Source organism: Synchiropus splendidus, chromosome 4 (genome assembly GCF_027744825.2).
Source record: "Synchiropus splendidus isolate RoL2022-P1 chromosome 4, RoL_Sspl_1.0, whole genome shotgun sequence".
In the NCBI taxonomy this organism is placed as follows: domain Eukaryota; kingdom Metazoa; phylum Chordata; class Actinopteri; order Syngnathiformes; family Callionymidae; genus Synchiropus; species Synchiropus splendidus.
The window spans coordinates 13,912,129-13,931,308 of record NC_071337.1 but is presented as its reverse complement, the minus strand read 5'-3'; the positions used below and the strand labels follow the sequence as shown (position 1 = coordinate 13,931,308).

At 43.8% G+C, this 19,180-nt stretch overlaps 1 long non-coding RNA gene across 2 annotated transcripts in view; it reads right to left on the bottom strand.

The window, feature by feature from the left end:
• Positions 1-771: 771 nt before the first annotated feature.
• Positions 772-19,180, bottom strand: part of LOC128757755 (uncharacterized) — a 31,288-nt gene continuing 12,879 nt past the window's right edge. Inside the window, exon 3 of one of the 2 annotated variants that reach the window (XR_008414398.1) lies at positions 772-916. This is a non-coding gene — a long non-coding RNA (uncharacterized LOC128757755). Of the gene's footprint in view, positions 917-5,578; positions 7,340-19,180 lie in introns of those variants that run through there. The other variant, XR_008414397.1, reaches the window with a different exon arrangement.

Here is a 19,180-nt window from a genome sequence, read left to right as displayed (position 1 = left end):
ACTTTGATTTTCAAGCCGCTTTTGTTGAACTGTTATTGGCTGCTTCTATAGACGATCTTTGGGGGGACTTTGACAGCGGTCCAATAGACTTCTGGTCCGCTCCTGCGCACCCTCATCTCGCTTCCTCCCCCGTGTGTGTGTGTGTGTGTGTCCCGGTGGTGACGGCGGGGAGTGGCTGGCCGGCTGTCAGCACGCGCTGGCCGTGGGAAAGTTCCCCTGGCCGCCGCTGATAACCAATCAGAGGCCGGCGGCCGTCTCCGGCGCTGGAATGAATGGAGCAATTGGTCGGGGCGACGGGCGGTCTGCGAGCGAGCGTGTGAACCTGTAATCCAATACTGCCTCAGCCCGGCAGCAAGAGACGGGCAGCACCGCCGCCACCAGAGGAAGCCGCCCCACGGAGAGACCTCATGCTCCGTGGAGACTGCGGGGACTTGGAGGACCCTGCGAGCGCACTCAGCAAAAGCAATCACAGCAGACCTCCTCTTGTTCTCCCTGGAGTTTCCACATCATCACCACATGAGGCTGCAGCTCTCAGAATAGACACACTCCTCAAATCGTCCAGGGCTGCTGCTGCTGCTGCTGTGTGTTTGGGCTCGTGTTACTTCATGTTCATTTCCACAGTCCACACTCTGATCTGTTATCCTGCTCCATTAGAATTCACCTCAAGACTTCAAACATCTGCCCTCACAGTTCATGTATTTTATTACTTTATGTTTTTAATGATCCAGACATACTGACGAAATACAAAACAAAAAGTATTTCATAGGGACAGCTCATGCTGGGGAGGACAGAATCCGATGGAAGCATGGAGAGCAGAGACAGTGGAGATGTTGGACTGGTCAAGTCAGGAGGTTAAAGGATGAGAAGAAGGTTCATGGAGCAGCTGATGTAACTTGTGGAGATTCTTCAGAAACCCCTGAAGAAAAATCAGTAGAAAGAAGTGGGCTTCCGATAAATGCACAAAGCTTATCATTTACCATTACCGCATCAAATATTGCCCTAGATATAAATGCCCCTGGCTGCACTCACCCTTCCTTGTAAAATATAATTGTTAAATGGAAAGTACTATTGTTGTGAGAAACAAAAAGAGGACTGCCATACATACAATATCTAGTGGGCGGTCACTCTGGGGCTGTTTGTCTATCAATGTGGTCATATGGATCCTTGTAAACAAACACATTTAAAGAGTATTTCACTGTAACACTGTGTAATACCACCAATAATTCAGTCGGTTTACGTTGCTGGCCAGGCAGGTTCAGCTTAGGGCACTTGTTGGATCTTCATTTGTTTCATCTGCATTTGGTAAACAACAATACCAAGAGTTTCACGTCAAAAAAGCGATCATGAAGAAGTCAACTTATTTGAGGCACAAAGGAAAGACACACCCGCGGCTGCTGACAGTCAAACTGAGCCAGTGTTGCAGCTGCAGGTCAGTTATTGCTGAGTTAAGGCAGTCGATGGTTATCAGCTCCTGCAGCGGTCGGAGTCATCACAGAACGAGGAGGTCGCCTTGTTTGGCTCGGATGAATGACAGGAAGCACTTAGAGACGTTTTCATCTTATTGTTGTTGTGCGCTCACACACACACACACACACACACACGTACGCGCCTTCATTACCATCAACTGATTACTGAACTGGTTTGTGTGTGTGTGTGTTCATGCAACCTGAAGCCTTTGTGACAATAAACACAGGTGTGTGTCCACTAATGTGTGTGTGTGTGTGTGTAACTAGGGGAGAGGGGGAGGCGGGGAGGAGGAGGAGGGAAGGGGGGGGTGGCCTCTCTTGTTGTATTTCAAGTTCACCCAGAGTTCCCACGCTGTTATTTTCTGCCCCTCTGTCTTTGTTCTACCGGTCTCATCACATGTTGTGATTAGCAAAGGCCTTTCAGGGGCCGCCCTTTGAAGGTGAGGGACCGCAACACAGCATCATCAAATCCCCGTGCCCCTTATTCTCCCCCTGCAAATCAGGCCACCCAACCGAATCCCTGCCAAACTGCTGTGCCCCGCCGTCACAGCCACACTTTTCTGTTTCTCATCCTCCTCCTTTCTTCAGCGTCAACAGATGCATCAGATCTAGGTTGTAAACTCAGTGAGGAGTTTGTCTTCTGGGTGTTATGTCATCAGATTTAAATGCCACCACCGTAGCTGAGAAGAAGAAGCCACCCTTTGTCACTACACTACTGTAGAAGATTGGTGATCCCCGAAGCAAACTGTCGAACCCTAGACTCTCAGAAAACTGGAGCAACAGCCAGTGAACAGATAAAGCCGCGGGCAGTAGCGGTTCAGGAGAAGGGAAAGTTCCAGAGCTGCAACCAACCAGGACTGAGAGTCCAGGGATGTACGACACCTTCACAGCTTTGTGCGCCAGCCATGCTTTTCTGGGCTCCCACATATACGTCCGCCGGATGGCCACAGTTTGTTGAGGTTTAAATTACATGAGGCTGCGGTGATGACAGAGAGACGTTGATTAATGATGTTGATATCACACTCAGGAAGTTGCTCTGGATAAATAAAGTCCAAGAAAACGCTTGAGTTAGAAGCATCAGGGTCGGGAGCGAGGTTTGAGATGGAAATGCTTGTGGTTGAAACTTAGTCAGTAGGACACCTTATTTGGTGTTTGGATGTTTAAAACAAGAACTTTGGCTCAATATTGATTTTCATTACAGAGTAGCATCAAGCACAATGGCCCTTGTTTCCTCAAATGTAGTTTTGGATCAAAGCAACTGTTCTTTTCCAGACAAGGCTCTTACATGGACATAAAAACCAAGGTCATTTCTTTCATTGTCAAACCTTTGAACCTCAACAGAGAGAATGTTAGCACGAAATTTAAACCAACATTTAATTCCACAATCTTTGACTAGGTGTTGATGAAAATCTGTGATCGTCCGTACTATTGAAACAAACTTCTGTGGCTCAATGCCAACTGTCGGTCATCCCACCGCTGACACCATTTGTAGGAGGAGGATTTTCATAGCACTCAAAGGAATATAACACCCAAGTGCTGACTCATCAGTAACTGTACACACGTTTCCCGTAATCTTGACTAGTCCCAAGTGTCTCGCCCTCCTCTGTATCATATAAAACCCTCTCATTGGTTGTGGTTGTTGTGTAGTCGTGCCAGTGTATTAATTCACATATTAGTAAATACTGAGCACTGGCTCCGGCCAGCAACCTCAGCATCACATTCCCTCTGACCAACCCACCCTCTTATTCCAACCACAGGGACGCATCCCGTTCCAAACACGACTTTCGCCGAACACCAAAATCATCCAAATGTTGCAGCGAAAAACTTGCCTCCGACTTGGCTGCCACCAAATGGCGTCTGCCGACTCTCCACAGACAGATGTTTGTCTGCTCAACACAATAGATGGCGCTTGTCTGTGGCGAAACCCTGAGGAGTCTTGTTATTGTTTATAAATAGAGATGTGTGGAGCAGAGGAAGGCTAACTTTGTCTCCCTGACAGCCAGAGGAAGTGGAGGTTAATTCTGTTCAAGCTGTGTGACACCGACTATTGTGCCTCACAGAGAGAGAGAGAGCAAGGGGGGGGCGATGGAGAGACATTGTCCATGAATGAGAGAGTGTGTGCGCGAGGCTAGTGTGTATGCAAACGTGTGATAGCATTGTTGCTATGCAGGGCTGGACGTGGCTTCATTGTTCGCACTTGTCGATCACCGTCAGTCCGTCTGTGTGTTTGGTCAACAGGTCTTCAGCCCTCAGCTCCGACCCTCCTCACGTACCCTCACATTGCTCCACACACGTTTTGTGTGCAGGAAGTGATGGACGTGTCCTTGTTGACCCACTGACACTCATCTCTGTCTTCTCTCCCACGGGAGGTGTCCAGTCACTGGTAGCTCACAGATGCAGCCATGAAGGGAGGAGGAAACTCGGGCCTATGCTAAATTCATATAGCGTTTTTCCCTTGACTAGTCAGCAACACTGAGGTGTTCTCAGCCCTACAAATGTCTCCTCACTTTCGTTTCACGCCCAGCGGTCACTGTTGAGCTGAACCGAGGAGTTAGGTCTGAATGAACCTCAAATAAAAACGGATGGCGAGGGGGATTTGTCTCATGTAAGAAAACCAGTCCCTCTGCAAGCTGCTTTTCCCAGACGGCGGAGCTGACCAGCATTTGCCTCAGGAGTCACATCTGTCTTACTCCATTTAAGTCAGAGAGAACCTGAACACCCCCCCTGTCGTCCACAGCCCTGTGATCTCCTGACTGCTGGTCTAATCCACCGTCTGGTACATTTGATATCTCAATTCAACAGGTGGAGGGGGGGAGGAGATTTGAGTGGGGGGGACACTTGGATGCACCAAAAGACTGAAGTACCTGAAGCTTGTTGTTTTTTCGTGTCATAATGTCGGACTTTGAGCCAAGTGGAAAAGTGGAGCGGCTTGTTATGAGGAGGTTTTTGGGGCGTGACTCATGTCTGGATCCAGTGAAACTCCTGGGTGGTCACTGTGGTGAGAGAGAAAGTCGCGGAGAACAAAAGACGACAGTTAACTTTCATCTTCTCCTGAGGTGATGATTCCATCTGAGCTTGACCCAGCCACACTTTGAAATAAGCCATGAGGCCTCCAGTTATATTAGCAATGAATTTGTGTTGATAATATATTTGTCTTGTAAGTGTTTCAACGACACACTTTTCATCGAATTAAATCCATCATTTCGCAATAAATTAAAATGTGAAAACTAAAAACTGTTTTGAACATTATTTCTTATATAATAATTGGTTTGAATTTTGAACGGCAGTTAGCACATTAGGAGCTAATGTAACACACTTCTTCTTGTTGATCTCAATAGATGCAACTCATCCCATCTCAAGAGGTGGGAAAAAAAACTTGTTCTTGCACCTCAAACACACACACAGAAACGCACATTCCGCAGAGCACGCCATCTTCTAATCCCTCACCTTTACTTACTAATTCGCTAACAAGCCTGAACAGTTGAAACATGTTTTAACGTTTGACATTTTGCCCACCCTCAGACAAAAAGAGGGAGAAGAAAATGAGCAGTTTTTGGGAAAAGAGTGGCCCCCCTCGTCGGCAGCAGTGAGGCCGCTGCTCCTCTGACCCTAGTAATGATGGCGGGTCAGGAGTCAGGTTGTGTGAAGGAAACGTCTACGTCTGCAGAGCGCGTGAGGAGCGCCTGGGAACCAGAGCTCGCCGTGTGATCCCGTGAAATTGATCTTTCCAGAGGGGACCAGGGGTGTGTATTTATATTAACGTGGTGTGTGTCAGTGTGTGTTTGTGTGTGTGTGTGTAGCCGACTGCTGCAACCACGACAGGAGACACAGGAAATGGCAGATCCCAGTGGTTGGCGTGTTGTGCCATGACCAGGGTGCCCTGTCTGCTCGTCTGTCTGGGGGAGAAATGACAAGAGGCACAGATTTGTCTGAGACTTGACTTGAACCGCCCATGTTGGCTGCAGAAAAAAAATAACATGTTCTCACGGTTTTAAAAAGGAAAACAACTGATCCGCGGAACGTCTGTAAGGAACTGTCTGGAAAACAATCTTAAGATTTATTTTGCCTTTGATGTACAAAGGGTCTCACTAATCATTTTATACATTTCTATGCTTTAAATCCTGTGACTAGATATGAAAGTGTGTCAGCACTAAATGTTTATCGACTGTCAACCATGGCGACAATACACAGACTGTTTCAGAAGTAAATGTAGCCTTCAAACGTGGTAGCTAGCCTTTTTTATTTAATGCAATATTGACCAGAAAAAAAAGTGTGATCACAAGTTTACAACATTTTTTTTTGTATTTGTGTCTGTCCATGTTTTTTCTCCAAAGGTCGTGGGGGCAGCAGTCTAATGACAGAAGCCCAGATCTCCTCCTCCAACTGTTTTGGGAGACATAGAGGGGTCTCCTTCACGTCTCCAGCAGATATGCTGACTGAAAGCCTGGTGGTTCACCCATTGTCAAGAGTCTCATTTTGACCTCTTGCATCCTTGACCTTGTTCTTCTGTTTCTGACTGAAAATGGGAAATACAGTAGACTGACTCACGACTCTCACTCACTTCTCCAGGGCACAATTACACAGCTTCTTCAGGACTGCAGTCTAGATTGCTTTTTCCTTTAAACATGCTAGAAATGTGTTGCAGAGAATGGAATATGTACAGTGAAATACCGAACAATGATGCCAATATATTGTACTCACGAATTAATATTAAGTAAAATATTCAAACTGAGATAAACCTGAAAAACCTAGTGAGATTGACCCAGATGTTGGTGTTGGTTAGAACATCTCTTAGCTGCATTATTGTGCTCTGAAACGTTGCTATTTGCAGGATTAAATTCAGCTTCATGTCAATTGTAGGCGTCTTAGTAAGTATGAGGGAAAGCGTGCAGCCAGAGTAAGGAAAACCCTGCCGCTGGTGTGAGCATGTGTTACATCATGAAATCACGCACAGTTGTGGCTGCTTGAGTTGTTATTTTGTGTGACATGTTAAAGCCTAAAAAGGCCTTTGATCTGTTGCCTGGTTCTGATTGTCTGTGATCCAGGGTGACTTGGTGTAGAATATACACGTTCATAATACAACTGGGATAAGAAGCTGAATTACATGAAGGGACCGAATTTGCATGCAGTTTTAGATTAGTTCCTCAATGCACCTAGGAGAAGATCTTCATGCAAGAACAGCATGTACCAGAACGTCACATTTTTCTCATCATCAGGACAAAGTTGCTACATAAAAATGAAACACAGGATTAAATGTGTTTGTTCATTGCTCTAACACTGTGTACGCACGGAATGTTCATTGAGAGTAGACGGGAGAAAAGTCAGAGGACTGGATGTGGTCTTCTGTCCTCCACAAAGCTGATGGCTACAGACATTTTTCACGTTAAACATTGCTCAAAACCCAGATCTGGTTCTATAAACTGTTCACACAAATGAAGAGGCCGTCCTATAAAAAGCCTTTAAACTGTATTGCATCAGGCAGAACAAACGTGGACACATGAGAAGAGGTCGTCCCCACATGTGTGTGTGTGTGTTTGTGTGTCAGTATTTGAGAGACCCCTCACTGGAGGGGTCTGTCTCCGCTTTCATCTTCAGCATCTGCTATTCTTCTCAGAGCGTCTCTGGCCAGAGCCTTTACTGTCTGTCTGCTCCGCATATTTAGATGCGACCACTTCAGTCATATCTGCAGTCTCCTGATGGCGGCTACGAAACCAAGCCCTCCGTGTGCTTATTCAATCACTGAGGATCTTGGGAGATTTCTTTTTTTTTGGGGGGGGGCGGCTGTCTGTGCCCTCACATGGGTCTTTGCACAGACATTTTAGAACAATCCCATTGCGAGCCTTCCTATGTGGGGCCAACGTGGAGATGCTTTCCTGAGGATAATAATAAAAGGAAAGACAATTAGTCAAGAATCCTGTCTGATTCTATTATTTTCTGTGAAGTCCGGCCAGTGCGCCAAAAGCAATAACAGGCAAGTCATGACAAGTATAAAGAGTGACACATTAAACACACAAGAATCCTATATAAATGAATAAAATGTGGAGTTGGTATTTCTGCGCCGGCTTGATCTGTCACCACGAGGATAACTCTTTTCTGGCACACTTGTTTTCCACTGATGCAACCAAGAGATATTTTATACACACCAAATCTAATAGTTACATGATAAGAAACGTCTCTACTGCGTTCTCACTGCAAACATCACCGGGTTTGTGGGAGCCGCTGAGTGTGCGACTTACATGTTGTCATTAGATCACTCTGAGCCAGATTCAAAACAGTCATTAGCCCGGCTTCCCTGCCGTGTTTGCTTTCGGATTTGTGAGTGACGTGTGCAGGCATTTGTATGTTTGGTGGCAAGCATGTATATGTGTGTGTGTGTGTGTGTGTGTGTATGCTTCACTCACCAACATTTGCCTTAGTTCTGTGCGTGTGTTCTGTCACAAAGAGGTTAGCGTAAGGCTGATTGCTGTTTATTTGGTCTGAGGTTTGACAGAGAGCCTAACAGTCAGGAGCGACGCTGACAGCTCTGTTTTCATTCAGTCCCAGTGGCCGTGCCCACACTAACAGTGGGGTCGCGTGCTTCCCCTGCACCCCAAAACTCTCACAGCTTCCTGTCTACTCTAAAAATAATTGCAGAGCTTCATAGTCGTTTGAAAATGGCTTCACCTCATGAAAACGTTGACATTCAAAGTTTGCCCTCTTTTTAGTCAATGCTGTCCACTGCCACAAAAGTGCTAACAATAGGTAGAAGAACGCTTCAAGCATCAGACCAGACCACCTTGGTCAAAAGCACAGTTGAGTTGACAGACACTAAGCCTGATTTAAGTGTCACTCTGCAGGCGTTCACGTTTTATTAAGTTAAGTTTCATTAACTTATTAAAGAATTTCTCTTTGTGGTTCATGTCCTAACATATGATCTAACTAAGACCCCAGAGACAATACTCTTAACCACACACTGTATAGTCAGACACACATGTGACATTTGGAAGACACATTTTTGGTAGGTGTAAGTGCAAGAAAAACAAACACTAAAAACAGCTGTCCAAGTGTCAGGTGTCAATCTGCGTCAGATTGTAATGGACAAGAGCAGCAGAGGGAGAGCAGCAAGTCTTCGGCCTCCTCACTGAGGTGCTGTAAGCAGCTCAAATACTCATGGCATGGAGGGATGGACTGAACATTACACAGCAGTAGAGGAGGTGATGAGATTTGACACTGTGTCAACATGGGCTGAATACAATGCCACTCAGAAAGGTTTTAGGTTCAGAGATCCAGCCTCAATTCAATAGAGAAAACCCATATTATGATGGGCAGGTTGTCACAAATCCCTTCTGTCAAATGCATAAATCAAGGACTCATCTCAAGACCCATTTATGCCTAACATTACATACTGATCCGGATACAAACGGATCCTTCTGTGCCTTCATTTCATCCATATTTTGGCACATTTCCACAAAGCTTATGGATATGGCCCAAAGTGAGCAGTACCACTGTAAACCATGGGGCGGTACATGGCTCTAATGTGACATGAAGAAGACATAACAATGGCGGAAATTCTCCGTCTTCCAGTCACAGTGTATTTAAGGGACTCACTGACTCCGCCTCCCAATGCTGCCTCCGTTCCGTCTGTTGTATAAGAGGTACATTGTCACTTATTATTATTATTCCACAGTCGCCATGTTTGTTTTAGAGTTTGTCATTATCATAAATCTTTGACTCTGGGCTGCTCCTCCTGGTGGATCTATTGGTGATCAGCAATACCAACGTAAAGAATGCGCAGAATGAAGTGATCAGTGACCATAGTCTCCTTTGAAATGGACGGGTGGAACGTAGGCAAAGGGAGCAACAATGGGCCTTTTGAGTTAACATTTAAGAGTCAATTCAATCCAATCTGAAAAAAAAAAAAAAAGTAGCGTGACCTGACCCGAAGTACCGACATTCTTTCCCTTGGAATTTTACTTCCATAGGAACAAACTGAATTTTATCATCATCAACATTAGCGTTCACTCCCGCACGCTCCGAAACCTGCTAGCACATGACTGGTCATGAACCTGCACACACACCGGGAATGGGCACACACACGTACGCAAGCTGACATGATCAAGATGGTCCATGGTACATGAGCACTTAGTCAGCCGTGTAATGCCGAGCACGCACGCACACACACATACATACACAAACACGCGTTAAAGAGGTCACCACTTGCTGTCAGGAGGGGCACATACACACACACTTTCTTTCCTATTGTCCAGCTGACGTCTTCGGAGACGTAGAGATGGGGATATTTGGGAAGGTGGGTGTGGGACGCTAAGACGGGACGGCCGTGTGTGTGTGTGTCCTTGCTCTAACGGCTGCTCCCGGCCATCCACACAGCTGTCTGCTAGACACACACAAACACATGTGAGAGTTCCCCCCCACGACTGATTCCCAGGGCTGTGGCCGAAAAAAACCAAGCAGAGGGAAATGGATGGAAAAATAGCACTCGCAGACACACGCAAGCTCACACACAGAAAATGATAAATACGCTTTGTCAACAATACAAATACATTAAATGCATGTTGATGATGGTAAAATTTGACTGAGAACGATACTATAGTCTTGTAAAATGTATACGTTTTCAATTGCAATTTTTGCTACACTGTTTTTAATGTACATTTTCATTGAATGATTATGGATCCAAGATCTGTCCCTCACTGTTCAAGCATCTCATTCTCTGGTTATTGAATCAGTTGACCCTCATATACAGCCGCTGTTTTTCATTGATTATCACTGCAAATAACCAAAATAAATTAGTCCAGAAGGTGTCTGAACTCTCCTTTGAATTTTATCTGTTCAGGATCTCACCTGGATGCCACCGCTATGTGAGACTAACAGAAGGCCACAGTCTTCTCTGAGGGAAGTCTGGACCTCTGAGGACAAACGAATGGATGGGTGTTCGCAGATGTTTTCAAAAACAGAGTTTCAATATTTTAATGTGTTTTAACAAAATCCTTATTTAGTTAAATGACTAAAGTTTTACTCTCATGTCATGTCAACAACCTTTTCTTGGTTTACTCTAAATCTGTTACTGTTTTCTCTCCCAAATTTCCATGTGTGACCTCCATGCTCTGCAAACGGCTCTGAATTTCCCAACAGAGCGACGAGCACGCCCACAGGGCTTTAATAAAAGTCAGTCTGCTATCATCACAAATTTCTGGATAATACAAAATAGTTCAGAGTCGTTTATAGTTAACAGGAAACAGACCCCAACAGAACCACTTCAGAGGCGACGCTCTTGGTGAACTTTTGAGAGGAATTAGTCCACGTTCAAAGGAACAGTTAGACATTTTATATATATATTTATTATATTTATATAAATTTGTCAGGCTTCGTGATAAATGAGTGGAAAACAATATATTCTTGAACATGTAAAGCATAAAACTTACTTTCTTTAATGTATCAATTTGACATAAAATGGCATTAAAAATAAGCTTGTTTTAAAATTTCAATTTGACTTTAAACTTAAAGTATGGCCAGTCGTGTTAGTTGGAGGAGCAATAGTGTTTAGGATAAACAAAGGTTGGAAACAAAGAAGGACAACTTCCCATTGCCATCTGTTGTTCGGGCACCATCACATGTTCGTGAACTGAATTCTCTGGGTTTTGACTCCGCTTTCATTTTGAGGGTAAAAAAAAGTCAGACCAGCCGCTTGTGTATTGTGGCAAGATGAACACAAAAATGACCACAATAAAGGGTAATGTGACTTTTTGAGGTGGTATTTAGGGTGTCATCAGCTTCGTCATCGACAACAGCCGTGTTGTTAGGGAAACAGTTTATTCAAGGACGTCAAGAGATTCCTTTTCTCCAGCCACGATTGAAGGTTCTCTCTACATCGACAAGTCAAAACTTCTTTCTCCATATTCTTTTCCTTGTGAGGACCAAGGGCTTGTACTTTCTGCCTCTTACTCATTACAGACCATAGTTGAAAATCTGGACTGACCATTTGATGCCGCTATAGTTTCAGTGCTATATGAAGGTCCACCCCATGATACACAAGTCCATGTGACAAATGGTGTCAGATGTGGGAGGGTAAAAGGAGCTCACGCAACAACAACAACTCGGTGTTGGGTGAGGGGTGACTGACTGACTTTATTTTGCAGAAGATTGTAGAGTTTAGCTTGAACTGCTTTGTCAATGCGGAGTTCTTTGGCGTTGTGCTCTGGGTGCATTAAAGGCCAGGTCACAATAGGTATTCATAGGTGCTGTTTACAATCCGACATCTTGTGAAAACGTGGTCCATTGTGGGAAGTATGGGCGACAATGCTGTGTAAACACTGGAAATGGCAGTGATTTCAAGCATGTCACCTCGGCATTCATCCTGCCGTGTGTGCGCTTTATTCCTCACCACAGTGGGGACTCCTGGCGATGCCTTTCTGCGTCTCACCCATGCAAAAACATTGGTGAAATATACTATGAAGAGGAGGTGACTAGGGGTAGTTGTTGGATAGATGTTGCCCTAGACTGGTACGAAATGGCGGGAATGGGTATCAAATTTAATTTTCACGAACCTGTCCGATCCAAACCATATGCCCTCAATTTCACTTTGCATAAGACGTAATGTCTTTCCAATTGTGTCAAACAATGTGTATAGCGTGGTTTTTTTGCCATGTTGCACATATGTTCATGCCATTGAAAAGCCTTACATTGTAATAACATATAGATTATTAACTACTTTTTCAGTGACAAATAGACGGAATTGTTTCGTATCGATCAATACTAGTTATAACCCCTGACGTGACTTTTATGGTTATAGTTATGGTTATGTATATTATGTTGTGAACTTTGTCCCTTCCAACTCAACTGAGAAGGATGAGTTCAACAAACATTATCTTGAAGGAAAAGTAACAACGCACATAGGTCTACCAATCTTCAATAGCACGATAGACAACGTCCACTCTGAAGTACGTTGGTACATTTGTACCTTGATAACAACGCAACTTCATAACTTAAAATAGTTCTGGTCTTGAACTTCTTCATGTTCCTGTTTTGCTCTTGTTCTACAGTGTCTGTGAGATTCAGGGGAGCAAGGATCAACCACTGGTGATGACAATTCTTAAATAGCAACCGATGGAGCCATAACCTGGAGTATTTGGAGGTCAGTTGAGGAGGGGGCTTCACGTCTCAGTTTCATAGTATGGGGTCCAGTGGCTTTTAATGACAGAGCAGAGTAAGAAGAAAGGAAATCAAGAGGAAGAAACAGAGTCACTTGACAAGATGAGGCTCCATGAAAATCAAAGTTTGACATCCCAGCAATGATTCCAGGCCTCAGATTTAATGTCTGGTGTTAACCACACATTTTTGCTTTGTAGCTTATAAGCGTTTCTCATGAATATTTGGGAGCGTGTTGTTTAGGCGACAGCAGGCTCCGCTCTGTATGTTTGCGTGTGCTGGAGCACTGTTGTGGTTATTGATGCATACTTGCTCAGAGGCACGACATCACAGGCCGGGCAGAAGTTAATAGTGTGGTGGAGTGTTTGTCATGTGTGTGTGAGAATGTGGGATAAGGACTAAAGAGACAAAAGACGATAAAATCGGGAGACAATAATTTGCCTCGAATGAGACGCAGAAAAATGAAAGGGCAACAAAGAGATACTGGAGCTCATGTGTGTGATTAAGAGATGGGAGAGTGTGTGTGCGTGAGAGAACACAACCCAGAGAGCGTGGGGCAAAGTCACGGAGCCGGGACATGTGCAGGAATAAATCAGACCCAAAAAATCATCAGCACCATCATAATTATGGGATACACGCCAATATCAGGAATTTAGAATACAACATATATAATATACGGGAACAACAAGTGCAGTACAAAATACAGGTTTATTGTTGTGGATTAGTGGTTCTGGTAAACCAGTGTTGGAGATTTTGGACTTTGTCAGGAGACCAGTATAAGAGTAAAAATACTGCTCAAACCAAGTCTGGCTTTAAGCTGAACCCAAACAAGGCCATTACAAGAAAAATGTTGAGTTAAAGTTTAAAAAAAAAAAGAAAAATGAACAGCACGTTTTTGTTTTGTCCGGAGCCCTGACACGCATGTGTTTATTTTTATTGGATGTTAACAATTGTTATCTCGTGATTATTCGTATCTCGAGATCACAGTTATCTTGAGATAATCTTGATCTCAAGATACAATTGTAAATGTCAGCATATACGTAAGTGCCTCTCTGGCAAAGCTTTTTGTATACGTCCTCCTGGAACCACTATGTCTCTGCAAGTCTGTGTGCTTTTAACACTCTGATCAAGTGCCTTTCACTCAAAAATAATACCATACGTGGCTAAGCTATACGTATTACACATCCCTGGAAGTGACATGCATGACTTTATTTTTTTTTATCCTGAGATAAAATTTTTCTCTAGATACAAATTATCATGAGATAACAGTTATCTCAAGATAAAAATTATAGAAAAAAATAAAGTCATGTGCAGTAGGCCAATTCCAATACGATACATATAGCTTAACCACGTGTGGTATTATTTTGAGGAGAAGGCACTTGATCAGAGTGTGAAAAGCGCAGAGACTTTGGCGTCGGCAATATTCTGACTTGCGGGCAGTGATTGACAACGTTGACAAACAGTTACGAAACCATGGGAGACATCGTGGTTACAGGTGGATGTATAGAAAATGCTTTGTGAGTGAGGCAGTTACACATGCACTGACACTTACGACTGTATCTTGAGATAAAAATTATCTCAAAATAACTGTTATCTCAGGAAAAAAAATAAATAAATAAAGTCATGCATGCCACATCCAAAAAATAAACACATGCATGTCTCAACCAGGGCTCCGTAGTCTTGTATCAAATGCCAATTTAAAAAAAAATCCTACTCAACAATGGAGAAGAACAAGTTCCTCCCTGTAACTATCCATGGTTCTGAAAGAATCTGAGTCTGGCAACACCTGCGATTGTTGTTTGAATTCTTTTGTGACCGAGAAATGTTCAGACCAATAAAACTAGAATGGACACAAGAATTCCTTGTGTATGTGTGAGTGTGTTGCTGGGTGTGTGCAGCTGCAGATGTGCTTGATTAGCCCCTGATGTACAACAAAAAAAGTACCGTCATGCTTCCTATCTGAAAGCCAGCAGCCGTGCACGATGTCACTTCCTGTGTGGGTGTGTAGGCTTGTGTTGGGGAGTGGAAGTTTTGACTCGAGCGCCGAAGTCTCTCAGTTCCTTTGAAGGTTGCCTCAGTGTATGTCAGCACAGTCAGGACTACATCACCATGTAGACCGGACCTGGACTTTGTGGTGCCCAAGAGTCACATTCAGTTGCATGACTACGTCTTTCCGGGCTTTGTTTACAGGTGTATTAAGTAATTATTTATATATTCACCGTGATTCTATTAAAGTAATACTGTAGTTAATCTAATTTTTTCAATTTTATACTTTTTACACACATTTTAAATTTGCATTAAAAAATGATGAACATTCAATCGTGACTTATCACGTCACCACTTCTGTTCACATGGTGTTTACGCGCTACATAAAAGCCCAATGAAACCTTGCACCCCTCACTCTAGGCTCTCTCTTATTTCAGTCCTCTCCCACCCTCCTTAATCGTTTTTGTTAGTGTGACCTTGTTTCGGGTTGTATGGTTGGCAGCAGTACTGTTGGGACTTGTGCTTCATTGACTGGGAAGAGTCTGGCAACACAGCCGCTCGTTTCTCTCACACCATTTATTATCTGCGCTGAAGACTCCCAGGACCTCCAGTCTGCTCTCACACACACTCACAGACTGTCCCAGAGATGACAACATGCCTGATACCGTGTGAGAACTTTGTTCTCATCGACCGATTCACACAGATGTTCTCTTGGCACCTCAGCAGGTTGTGGTGGGCTGGCTCGGGGGACCTTTCTAGGCTCCGGGGCCTCGGGGTCCAGATGAGGGCTTTCTTTGTGGGACACAAAGAATTGTCTGTGCTGGGAAAGGCCACGGGGATGGGAAGGCCGCCCAGAGCTGGACCCTGAGCAGCCATTCTAGCTGCATGAGTGTGTTTATTTGAGTGTGAGTGTGGGAGAGAGAGAGAGTGTGTTTACGTGTGACGGAACATGTACTAAGGAGGCGACATATGGCTGCGTTGTGTGAAATGTGATGTACAGCAGCTGGAAAAGCGACATCACTGTGACCCACTGACTTGAACCTTCTTTAAACCTCATCTCTTGAGCTCATGTTGGAGCTGCCAAAGATTCACGCCCCAGCTTCTCCACAGGAACAGGAGAATGAACTGTCATAAGAGCAGTTGCAGCGCATCATGGGAATTGTATCATGACTAGCGGCAGTACTTATTAACAACCAGTCAATAATAATGGATTTTTTTTCATAATTGTTGTGGGTCATTTGTTATCATATTGCTGGCCAGTACGTAGTTAATGGACCATGAGTTCTATTGAACTTTTGGCATTGAACAGACAAAAATATTTTTTTAAGTGACTGCAGACACTGAAAGCTGAGTCATTTTCAGCAAAGGTACCTATGATTTTTTTCTTCTTCATTTCAGTAAGATTTCTTTTCATCTCAACTTGTATTTAACTGCTAAAGAAGTAAAGCAAGAGATGACAATGTGTCTTAGCAAATGCACAGGATTGGTTCACCTGTTTTAAGCAAGTTCTTCAGACAAGTTTTGAGTCAAGTGATTTTTTTCCCTCATCTAATGTTGAAATATCATTTCTAAACTAGAGCTAGCATGCTGTACTTCATCATAACCTGACAGGTAACATTATCTGAACACGCAAACAGAAACTTCATTTATAAACAGCTGTTTTACTATTTACTACTAGATTAATAAGCATAAACGTTTTTTTCAGTGCACCATGATGCACCACAAGATACAACGTGATGTCACAACCAAAACAACCATGATGAAGACATGGTGAAGATTGAATGACATTGGACAGAGGGACAGGAAATGTAAAATTAAAAAACTTGCGGACAGTTTGCACATCATGCAGTAAAGAATTTGCTCATCATTGGAGCATTCTAACCTGATGTTTAAGCCTATGTTTAAGATTGAACTTAAATGTGATCATTCTGGGGTTGAATACTGAAATGTAAATATCGCACTGTCACTGCTCTGAATGTTCCACATATTGCAGGATTGACAATAAAGCTACCCTGACCTTGAAATAACTGCATAATTCCAAACCACAAATTAATTTAATGTTTTTCTAAGTAAGCCTCACCTCTGATTTCTAATTTTAGACAAGCTTTTTTTGCGGCGCTTGCTTGGCTGAAATTAGTTGAAAGACTGTATTGCATCTTACAAGGCACAGGGGATCTCTTGCGGTCTGACCGCAAAATCTCTCTTTATATTAAACAGCAGTCAAAGAAGCTGTTTTTAATTCCCAGCCCAAGAATCTCGGTACTTTCTAAATGAGAGCATCTTCCAGCGAAAGCTCCGGTGAAGAGTAATTCTCAAGAAACATCAGTTGACGTCAATAAACTGGATAACGTCGCCACAGCAACAGACCAATAACAACCTGCCCCACCTCCCAATAAAAGAAAAAAAAATGGAAAAAGATAAGAAATGGTGCTGATGAAGGACCAGGAAGCGATGTGGTTATTTTAGGACGTTGGGAATTTTGCAAAGTGAAAAAGCTCTGGCCTGCACCACACAGAGCAAACATGCATGAGCGTGAGTGCCGGGGAGGATTTGGGGGCGGGAGGGGCTTCTGCTACGGTGGGAATGGATCAGGAATGTCACAAAGTCAAAGAAGGGGAACGAATGAAAACAAAAAAGCAAAGAAGTGGTTTATGCCCACAGAACAAAGATAGAGAGAGGGTTTCTTTTTATAATTGGCTTTTTCCTCCCAGTCCCAGACTCGCTGGCTGAGAGGAGGGGACGGGGGCAGAGGACACCAGAGACCGCTTCACATACATAAACCACGAAATCGTGGAGGCGTCCAGGACGAGGTGATGTGGGAGCGCTGATAAACCATCAGTGTGTAATTGCTGTCGCCACAGCAAACACAACACACAAACTTCCTGTCTGTCACACACGCTGGAGATGACACACTTTAAAGAGGCCTTCAAGTGCTGTGACCCCCGTGCTCCTGCCGTCTAATATGTTTGTCCGCTGACAGGTTTCAACATGAAAACCACTGTGGAAAGCACCGAGCTGAGCTGCCGTCTCACTGTTGACTCTGCTATTTTGGGGGAGTTCAGATGGAGGTCCAGTCTTCCTCTACTCACTGGGCTTGAGGTGTATGAGTTAGAGGTGTCATGTATATGATTCTATTGAAGTCTGTCTATTTTGCATTTAAGAGTCTATTGTTGTGTTTGTGACAGAGCATGTTATGTTTTAGAGTGCTTTTAAAAGAGTATCTTCATTATGATGACCCTGTACAAGATATTTAGAAGTCTATCTCTGTCTTGGTGTATGAGACAGTTTCTGTTTGTTGTTTCAATTTCTCTGTTTTGGAGTTGTTGTTTTCTTTGAACATTGGGTGTGTAAAGTATGTTAAGCAACTATGTGTATATATATATATTTATTATGCATCTTAGAGAGAAATATGTATTTTATGTGTTTTGAAGTGCTTTTCTTGTGTTGTGTTTATGTTTGTCAATGCTATTTTGCGTGTCGGTGAGTACTAGACTATCTTTGTGTTGGGTGGGAAAAGTGTGATGCAAATGTCATGTAACTGATCTAGTTTTTGTTAGTACCAGTGCATATCAGTCCAGGGTGTCCCCTGCCCTCACACCTCAACTCGCTGAGTGGGGTAAAAAAAAAAAAAAAAGAAGACATTCAATTTGGGTTTTTTCAATCTGCTTTCATTTCAATAACCAAGTCTCATGTAAACACATTCTCCAGTTAATACATTCAATACACTGCGGACATGTTTCCACACCAGGTTGCGAGTGAACCCTGATTCAAGTTGGAATCATATCATTCCAACTGCCAGCGCTTAACTCACACAGCTGAGGAGAGAAACTCTTATTGGTAACTTGAGTTTACTCCAGCTGCACTCCTGGTGTCTGGTTTCATCATGATGCGAGTAGAATCCCTGCATGTTCCTGCCTGCTCCTATACTTCCCCCCGTCAACTGTCTCACCCCTCCAACCTGTCGGAAGGAGGAGGGGGAGCGACACTGACTGTCACTGTCACCACAAAGAGCAGATGTCCTTCGTAGGTCTGATCACAGCTATTGATTAGCCAATGTTCTAATTCCCAGCTTTAAATCTTCACCGAATGACCTTAGTTGTCTCTTCACTTCTTAGTGGTAAAGGTGCCGGTCAGTTACAGGGAAAAGTATAAAGACCTCTACAAGAAAGAAGAACCAATCTCCGACACAGAACACATCTTCAGAGATCTTTCTGTATTCTCTACAGGTCGATAAGTGACTTCACACATGCAAGCCCTGGTAATCCTGAAAGAAGTAACACTGCTTGATATATGAAATGCAATCTCGATACAAATCCAGGTCTAGAGTTTGAAATACATCTACACGCTCAACCCGTACCAATCCAGGGTCTTATGAGCAGCACCTGCACCGCGGCCCAGCTCCAGCGGACCAAATGCAGAGGGATCAAAGTTAAACTCTGCAGGATTACGCCGCAGTTTAACACCAAACCACTGGGGAATTAAGATGAATGCCTCAGTGAAGCTCCTCCTGACGTGTTAACAATCGCTCCGATTTGCTCACATCCGCCCTGACGTGTGTGTCTTGAATGTCCAAAGCCACCTGTCAC